This window comes from Palaemon carinicauda, chromosome 4, assembly GCF_036898095.1.
Source record: "Palaemon carinicauda isolate YSFRI2023 chromosome 4, ASM3689809v2, whole genome shotgun sequence".
Classification (NCBI taxonomy): domain Eukaryota; kingdom Metazoa; phylum Arthropoda; class Malacostraca; order Decapoda; family Palaemonidae; genus Palaemon; species Palaemon carinicauda.
Window position 1 is genome coordinate 151,672,729 of NC_090728.1, and position 10,000 is coordinate 151,682,728.

Below are 10,000 nucleotides of genomic sequence, written 5' to 3' on the forward strand. Positions count from 1 at the left end.
TGATGCTATCCTTATTAGCAAAACGCCACAGGACTTACAAACCTTGATTACCAAAAAGTATGATAAATCACATGAGGTTTGGCTCAAGATAAATTGAAGAAAGGGAGACATGATGAGACCGGAATATGCAATGGAAGAAGAAATATCATTGGAAGGAGAAAGGATTAAGGAAGTGGAATCATTTGAATATTTTAGAACTATAATACATTGTTTTTATAATTCGAGTTTTATAAAAAAAAATGAAAAAAAAAAGCCAATCAGGAGATGGGTAGGTCGAGTAAAATTTAGAAATCAAATCGCTTGAAGGTATATATAAAAATATGGCTACATATCAGTTTAGTGAGATCGGTGTTACTCTATGGACATGAGTCGTGATATGACAATAAAACAATGTCCAACAGATTTTGTATATTTGAGAACATAGCCTTCAGAAGAATATTGGAAGAAAAATGGCAGAACAGGAATAAAAATGAAACTATAGGAGAGATTACTCAAGTGCCATTTGTGGATGAGATCGTGGTGAGGGGGTAAATGGACATGGTTTGGGCATGCTCTTTGCACTCCCCGAAGAGAGATTAGTTCACCAAACGTTTAACTGGGCTCCACAAGGTACTAGAAGAGTTACAAAATCTAGCCCTACTTGGCTTAGGACTTTGAAGCGTGAAGTACGAGATGCTGAATGGAGAAGTATTGATTTAAAAGCTCAAAATAGAGACGACTGGCAATATCTAACTGACGCCCTTTACATTAATAAGCGTGTAGGAGGAGATGGTGATGATGATTATAGTCTACGTTTAATTCCTGTCTTCGTTTTACCTTATAATTTTTGGTTATTATATTCAGATCCTTTTGTTTAGCCTTGAGGACACTGATTGGTCTTTAGTTTTCTAAGTACTCGAAAGATAGAATGATTGTATTCAGCGAAACGTCTTCTACTTAAATTATATATTCAATTTACAGCATTATCGTAACAAACCTTGTTATGAATAATGGTTGGAATATTTCAATTATTCTCTATGTACTTAAATGGATTAAGTCCTTTAGAAGGATATTCTTAATTATTATTGAGAATTATTAGCCAGTTTATTTATCTTGATAAATTATAGTATTCCTAATAAGCCACCTGGGATGATAGTTCATTTATATTACTGGGTCATCAATATTTTGATTATTTATCAAGTCACCAAGTGTTCTGCTTCTGCCATTAGCAGCGCATAACGAAATTTTAACAATAGAACCATTCAGATACAAATTTGTTTTGATATCAAATGCCATTAAACATTTCAGAAAATCTATTTCATTGAATTTTGTTTACAACGACATCCCTATTTTTTTCTTTCATTTCCTTTAGTGAAAAAATTATAAAACATACTTTCTGAGACTTTCTGACACAAATGCTTAGAAATATAACAGAGATTACAACACGACTTCAAAGTGTCATGCTCAAATTGTTTATGAATCTACCTTCATTTTGAAATTTCCTCACAACTTTTTTTCATATTGACATAGAAACTTCTAGGTTGGCCTGGGCACCAGCCACCCGTTGATATACTACCGCTAGAGAGTTATGGGGTCTTTTGACTGGCCAGACAGTAGTACATTGAATCCTTCTCTCTGGTTACGGTTCATTTTCCTTTTTACTACACACACGCACACAGACACCGAATAGTCTGGCCTATTCTTTACATATTCACCCTCTGCCTCGTATTCCTGACAACACTGAGATTACCAAACAATTCTTTTCTACCTAAGGGTTTACTGCACTGTAATTGTTCAGTGGCCACTTTGCTTTTGGTAAGGGTAGAAGAGACTCTTTAGCTATGGTAAGCAGCTCTTCCAGGAGAAGGACACTCCGAAATCAAACCACTGTTCTCTAATCTTAGGTAGTGCCATAACCTCTGTACCATGGTCTTCCACTCTCTTGTGTTAGAGTTCTCTTGCTTGAGGGTACACTCGGGCACACTAGTCTGTCTTATTTCTCTTCCTCTTGCTTTGTTAAAGTTTTCTTTTTAGTTTATATATTAGATAATTATTTTAATGTTGTTGCTCTTCTTAAAATATTTTATTTTTCTTCCTTTCCTTTCCTCACTGAGCTATTTTCCCTGTTGGAGCCCCTGGGCTTATAGCATCCTGCTTTTCAAACTAGGGTTGTAGCTAAGCAAATGATAATAATAATAATAATAATAATAATAATCATAATAATAATGTGAAAGCCTGTCTTTTTGCCTTGGTAATGCTAGATATAATAATAATAATAATAATAATAATAATAATAATAATAATAATAATAATATTTAATAGTATTAGTAGCATTAGAAGTAGTTGATAATTGTAACCATCATGATAATTATCATCATCGTTATGATAATAATAATAATAATAATAATAATAATAATAATAATAATAATAATAATAATAATAATAATAATAACAAACAACGTATCTATAGTAATTGGGTGCTAATAACTATAAAGTTCTACATGTTGAAATAACTTCTCTTTTCAACACTTAGAATTCTGTTATGATAAGTACGTTTCCTAAACCATTTTATCGCATGCCCATCCCAGAACTGTCCAGGATACAAGTCGTTCACAATCCATTAAAGCTTCAGCAAACAACATCAATAATTTATGTATCAGTATAAAGTCATTTAACTAATTTAACAAGATTGCAGCTTTAGATTTTTTTGGTAATATAACTCAATTGCTTGATCCAGGTTTTGATTGTGGATTAATATTTTTGGGGGGCTTAAGTATTTCTGTTTTATCTGAACATATACCAATAAACTACATTTTCATAAATAACTGATATCAGTACTTTAGTAATTATTATTAGAAAGTAATCTAATATTCATTATAATTAACTCAGAAAACAACCGTACTTTCAAGTAGTTAACCGGGTAATGACCTCAATGTATACTCGGGATAAATATCCGATTATGCTAATGCAGTCATTATCATTACTATCATCATTACTAACTAAGCTACATCCCTTGTCTGAGAAGCAGGATGCTATAAGCCCAATTGCTCCAACAAGGAAAAGTTAACTTGTTAAATAAAACTCGGGAAAGCTGAATAAATGTGAGTACAGGAATGCGAAAATTTTGCAATCTATCAATTTACCTAAATCGACACCACAAATATTGACAAATTCAATTTCCGTCCTATTGGTTCTCCCGGACAGCTCACTCCAGCAACCCCCCCCCCCCCGCCCCCAGTCCCCCCTAAAAGATACACAATTCAAAGTTTAGTACTAAATATTATAAGAATAATATGGTAGCGAGAAGCTTATCCTTCATAAAATTAGCCGCCTCAACTATTTTTCAAATGAAAAATTAAATGAAGGGATGATATGTCTATTCATAATTTCGTTGAATATTTTGAAAACGCAATAAAAATATTTAATTCCAAATCCGAAAAAAAATTACTTCGTCGTCATTTAACTTCAGATAAGGTAAGAGTAGGAATAAATATATTTTGGATCATGGAGACATTTCATGGCAATGTTTCATTCATTATTAAATTCGCCAACGAATTTAGAAGAAGGTTATGTTTTACCAATTGTTTATGAACAGCTTCCTGGCCACAATTTTAATCGTCGAGTAATGAAACTTGCAGGGATTAACTGATATGTAAAAAGCTAGAATTTGATAAAGTTTGGAAGGTCAAGGTCAAGCAAATTTCCCATATATAATCAGCCATATTTGGACATCGTTGCCACAGATTTCAAATTTGGTTCATATTTAAGCATATGAAAATCCATGCAAATTAATATATGTTAAAGTCAAAGGTCAAGCTCTAGGTCGAGCGAAACGTCGAGAAATAAGCTGACGCGGCGGAGATCTGTGCTCTACTGAGTGTCCCTCTAGCTATTATTGCTTTAATTTCCGCATCGATTCCCCCACCCCCAAAAAAGTGGCTACCAATAGCGCGTATCAAGACTCGGTTTTGGAATCTTGAAAGAATCGTTCCTTGAGTAATGAGATTTCTTCCAAAAATATTGTTCGACGAAGAAATACGGAAAGTGTATTAAAGTTACTTTGATACCGAGATTGAGACTCATTCTATATTCATATATTTAAAGATTTTTTTTTTTTTTTCACGCTTTTCTCTGAGTGGAACTACTGTTTATTTACCTAAAAACTTCAATCTACTCTTAATCAACTACGTTATTCATAGCATTTGAATTTGTGCGAAGAAAATGTACTTTAGCTACTTCTCAAAAAGATATTTTATGAAAAGGGTAAAGTAAAATGTTGGTATCAGGAGGGTAAACACATTCCTTTACCTATACTCTTGATATATTACTGTGGTAGGCCTACATAAAAATGTTTAAAAAATCGCTAACAAAAACAAGATGAAAAGAATTACATCATTAGTGGAATAGGTCGAATCAGTTCTGACTGATAAGCAAGATCGCTACGGAATATAATTTCTTTTTAATTATCATACAATTTATATATATATATATATATATATATATATATATATATATATATATATATATATATATATATATATATATATATATATATATATATATATATATATATATATACACATTTATTTATATATATATATATATATATATATATATATATATATATATATATATATATATATATATATGTATATATATATACATATATATTTATGTATGTATATATATATATTATATATATATATATATATAATAATATTAATATATATTTATATATATATATATATATATATATATATATATATATATATATATATATATATATATATATATATATATATATATATATATATATATATATATATATATATAGGTAGTAGGACATAATGCCTAAGGACAGAATGCCTAAGGACAAAATGCCTAATTCCTCAACACGGACAAAACGCCTAACTGACATAATGCCTAATGGACAAGATGCCCATTATACAAAATGCCTAATGGACAAAACGCCTTCCAAGCAAAATTATCTTATTTAGCATTTTTAAATAAATTATTCGAGATTAGTAAAGATCTTACAGTTAAAACCCATATAACTACTTAGCAAACTGTTGTTCATTTTATTTAGCATTTTTAAATAAATTATTCGAGATTATATGGTTAAAACCCATATAACTACTTCGCAAACTGTTGTTCATTCTATTTAGCATTTTTAAATAGATTATTCGAGATTATATGGTTAAAACCCATATAACCACCCAAAAAGCTGTTGTTCATTTTACTTTTCTTTTTGTACTTTGAAAAGCAGAAAAAACTTACACTGCTTTTCCTCTAACAAATTTCTTTATCAATCATTTTATTTTTTGTAAGAAACCCTTCAGTCCAAAATGGAAATCATCACTAGTAACAAAGGAGGAAAAAACTAATATTTGAAGGATATGAATCAGAAAATGTGCATATTTACACAACTAGAAAGGTTTTGGAAGTCTTGAAAATTAAGAACAAGTGGTTAAGTGGTGACACTTTTATCTGTGTACCAGTCGGAAAAACTGTATACGTTGCATTGTATTGTTTCTCAAAGTAAAACATCAACATTAGTATAATGTTTTACATCTAGTAAAGATGAAAAAAACTTCTGATACAATATTCGAGTTCCTCAAAGAGCAGAGCCTTTTCCCAGAGTCTGTGACTCTTGATTATGAACAAGAGGCAATAAAAAGTTTAATAAATATGTTTTCCAAATACTTCAATCAATGCCTGTTTCTTTCATTTCAGTCAATGTCTTTGGCGCAAAATACAAAATCTTGGTCTCCAGCGCTGATACACGAATAATGACAATGCTTTCATAATCAAACAAATGCAAACATTAGCTTTTGTTCCTTTGATGTGGCTGATCTTTTTACACACTTTTTGACTTCAATCGACCACGAAACTGACGAAATTCTGAGTAAATTCTTTGAATATTTTGAAATTAAATTGCTCGGAATAGTTCAGAGAAGTCGACGAAGACGCCCAACCTTCGATGTTCAATTGTGGAATGTGTACCATAGAATAGAATCAAATTTGCCAAGAACTAAGAACTCTCTAAAAGGATGGTACCATGCTTTTAACAAGAGAGTTTCAATTACTCTCTCAACTCTCTCTAAGCTTGTAAAAAAAATCAAAACTGAATATGCAAGTATCGAGTTTATTGTCTCTTAGGTGCAAATGATGAAAAAGTTAATAAGAAATATATTCGAGTAAATGCAACTTACAATAAGGATGTAGGTTTCAAAGGGCTATGGCACATAATCTTTGAATTTTCTTTAATTCCGGTAAATAACCTATTCATGATTAGATTAATTTATATTCATTCTGTTTTATGTTTTTAAAGAAAACTAATATTATTTAGTCTGTATTATGGTTTTAAAGAGTTTAATAAAAACACTTTTGTTACAAGTTTTTTTTTTCTCTATCCTTGAGTTCCTTGGATATTTCATATCTTATAAACATGTTATCTATAAGTCCTCCTTAATGCCAAATATATCCTAGACAAACTCCAATAAAGAGTCATTGAATTTCATAGCAGTATGCAGTAATCTAAACAGCCTTGGCCGAGGTCAGTATTCTACAGAGTGATAAGCTATCTAGTTCCCTTTTTTAATTACTTTTCAGATGTTTTGTCCATTAGGCATTTTGTATGTTAGGTATTTTGTATGTTAGGCATTTTGTCCATTAAGCATTATATCTGTTAGGCATTTTGTCCGTGTTGAGGAATTAGACATTTTGTCCTTAGGCATTCTGTCTGCTAACGATATATATATATATATATATATATATATATATATATATATATATATATATATATATATATATATATATATATATATATATATATATATATATTGTAGGAAATATAAGTAGCTATAAGCGCAAGGGCTCCAGCAGGGAAAAACAGGACAGAAAGGAAAGGAAGTAAGAAAATCGACTAAATATCTGAAAAGTAGTGAATAATGAATAATAAAATACTTCAAGTTCCACGACAACGATAAAATAGATCTATCACATCTAAACTATGAATAGAGACTTATGTCAGCCTGTTCAACATTCGTTGCAAAGTTTGAACGTCTGAACTTCTACCTATCCAACTACCTGATTAGGAAGTTCATTCCACTACATCGTCACAACTGGGATAAAACTTCTGGAACTGTGTAGTATTGAGCCACATGTTGAAGAAAGCATGGCTATTTAAATTAACTGCCTACATAATAATACCTATAAGATAGTACTGTTTGGGAAGATCATTATGCAAAAGGTGATCAGAGTTATGGAAAAGGTTATGCTACAAGTGCAAAGAACTAAATGAACGACGGTGCCAGGGATTAATATCTGCATCAGGAATAGGAAATTTAATATACCGCAACTATTGGTCCAAAAAATCAAGATGAGATTCAGCAGTTGAAGACAGGAGAACTATACAAGAAACAAGGCATAATGAATGAATTAAAACTTTTCTTCAGAGTTTAGTAATCACGGAAAATCTTAAAAATCTTTCTCAATAAGAGGTTTTTTTTTGTGCTGCGGAACAAGAAACAGACAATGAATTTCTCAAAAACAAATTTGTAATAGAAGCCACTCTCGATAATCTATTTATAATTATACTTGGAGTTTTGTTAGGGTTCAACTTCATGCCCCATAATTTATACCATGCACTAATTTTAGCTAGATCTCTATTATGAACTTTAGCAACACCAGATCTACATTCATGAGATAGAATTGGGGCAAAGAGAGTAGCATTATCTGCATAAGAAACGAGCTTGTTTTCTAGGTTCAAACACATATCACGTATATATATATATATATATATATATATATATATATATATATATATATATATATATATATATATATATATATATATATATATATATATATATATATATATATATATATATATAGCATAAAACCTAATGGGCATAGAAGACTACCCTGATGAATACCGGATATCATATTCCCATCGTCAATAACTCATTGCAATCTATTACTTACAAAATTTATAATAATGCTAAGAAAAGATCCACCTACTTCCAATAATACCAATGGCCTCGTGATTAACTCGGTCAAAGGCAGCACTAAAATGAAGGTCCATCATATAAATTTCCTTAAAAAAATCAAAGTATATCTGTTTAGCATTGGAGATTCTAAGAAGGTCAAATCATTCTCCAAGGCCTTTGGAAAAGCCAAATTGCAAAATAGGGAATATATTATTACCTTCAGTACAATTATTTAGACGTTTTGCCAAAAGACGTTCCAAAAGTTTAGATAATAAGCAGGGCTACAGCTACGGTAAACAAATTTACCTATTTGAGTAACATTACCAATTCTCCGAAAAATAAAAAAGAACCTTTTCTTGCTAATTTGCACAAAATAACCAACAACTTAGGAGCTAAAAAACAGCAGTTTTTGGAAAAATAAACAAACCAAAAATACTAGTTAATTTAGCCTCAGGAAAACAGAAATGAGGCAGATCTAGTTTCTCATTACTCTGCTTACTGTCAAACATATCACCCAAAACGGTTGCCTTTTCCTTTGGATAGTGATTGGCAGAGCCATCGGGTTCAAGTAAAAGAAGAACTGTTAAGGCTACACAAAAAAGTGCGGACTTAAGGGTAGCCAACCATTTGTATTCCTGGGTTGTATCAAAAAGGGTGCACGTGTGTTATACACAGGCCCAGATATATATATATATATATATATATATATATATATATATATATATATATATATATATATATATATATATATATATATATATATATATATATATATATATATATATATATGTAGGCTATATAAATCAACTGTCCAAGAAACAGATTTAATTTTTTTTACCAAACCATATCATCACTCCATTTATCCCTGTTTTCATTTACCATTTTGGTCTATCCTTACTCAAATTTTTTCGCATATCTTTCAAGCTTTTTCACAATTGTCTTCGAAATTCACAGCTACGTCCATCTCTCAAATGTTCAGCAACTTTAGATTTTCATCTTTATTTTTTTTTATCAATAAAGATATTTTCAATAGCATACATCTGACACTTCCGGGTACCTATTATAACACATATTCTACTGTGATTATGAAAATTTCTAATTGATCCTAATTTATTGCTAACTCATCATAAGCTTTTCAGTGTTCATGCATGCTATCTATAGTTTTCTCATTAACTTTCATACTTTTCACTAAAACATCATCATCGTCATCACCATAATAATAATAATAATAATAATAATAATAATAATAATAATAATAATAATAATAATAATAATAATAATAATAATAATAATAATAATAACAAAAGCACTATGATACTAGTAATTCTATCAAGAGGCCCCCAGATCTACAAGCATTCAGTATGATCTTGAATATTTATACCAATCCGTCTCTCTTCGTTGCATTTTCACTTATATCCAAAAGATGATGTTTTAACTTTTATTGGTTTACATACAGATCTTATTCACTGACTCTAATTATAAACTGGATGCCAGTTTCTTATAATCTTCTTAAAACCAAGAAGGCAAAGAGTTATAAATTTATCCGAAAATTATGAAGTGAGAAACAAAGATAAAAAACAGTAAATGTGAAGGATTATTACCTAACTAGCAAAAGAATTTTTAGATTATATTTTTTTTGCTCTTTTATTTCAGAACTTTGCATTCTTGTAGAAAAAAAGAAGTAATTTGGAAAACTGATTAGGTTTAGGGAAATTTTACATATGATTTTACTGTTATTAAAGATAAAAAAAAAGGACGATAAATCTTCAGCCTTCAAAAATAATATTCATAAATAGCTATAGTTTACAGCATTGAATCCATTTTGTAGCAGTTTCGTAATATGAAAATAATCAACTTGAAAAACCAAGCCACATTTTCCTTTTTTTTCTTTTTTTTTCTTTTTTTCTTTTTTTTATAACGATTCGTATAACTATATAAGCATGCGAGTTTTCGCCAATTAAACGAATGATGAACGTAAATTCTAGCGAACATTTTAGCAATCTAATGGAAAATACTCTTGATTAGGAGTT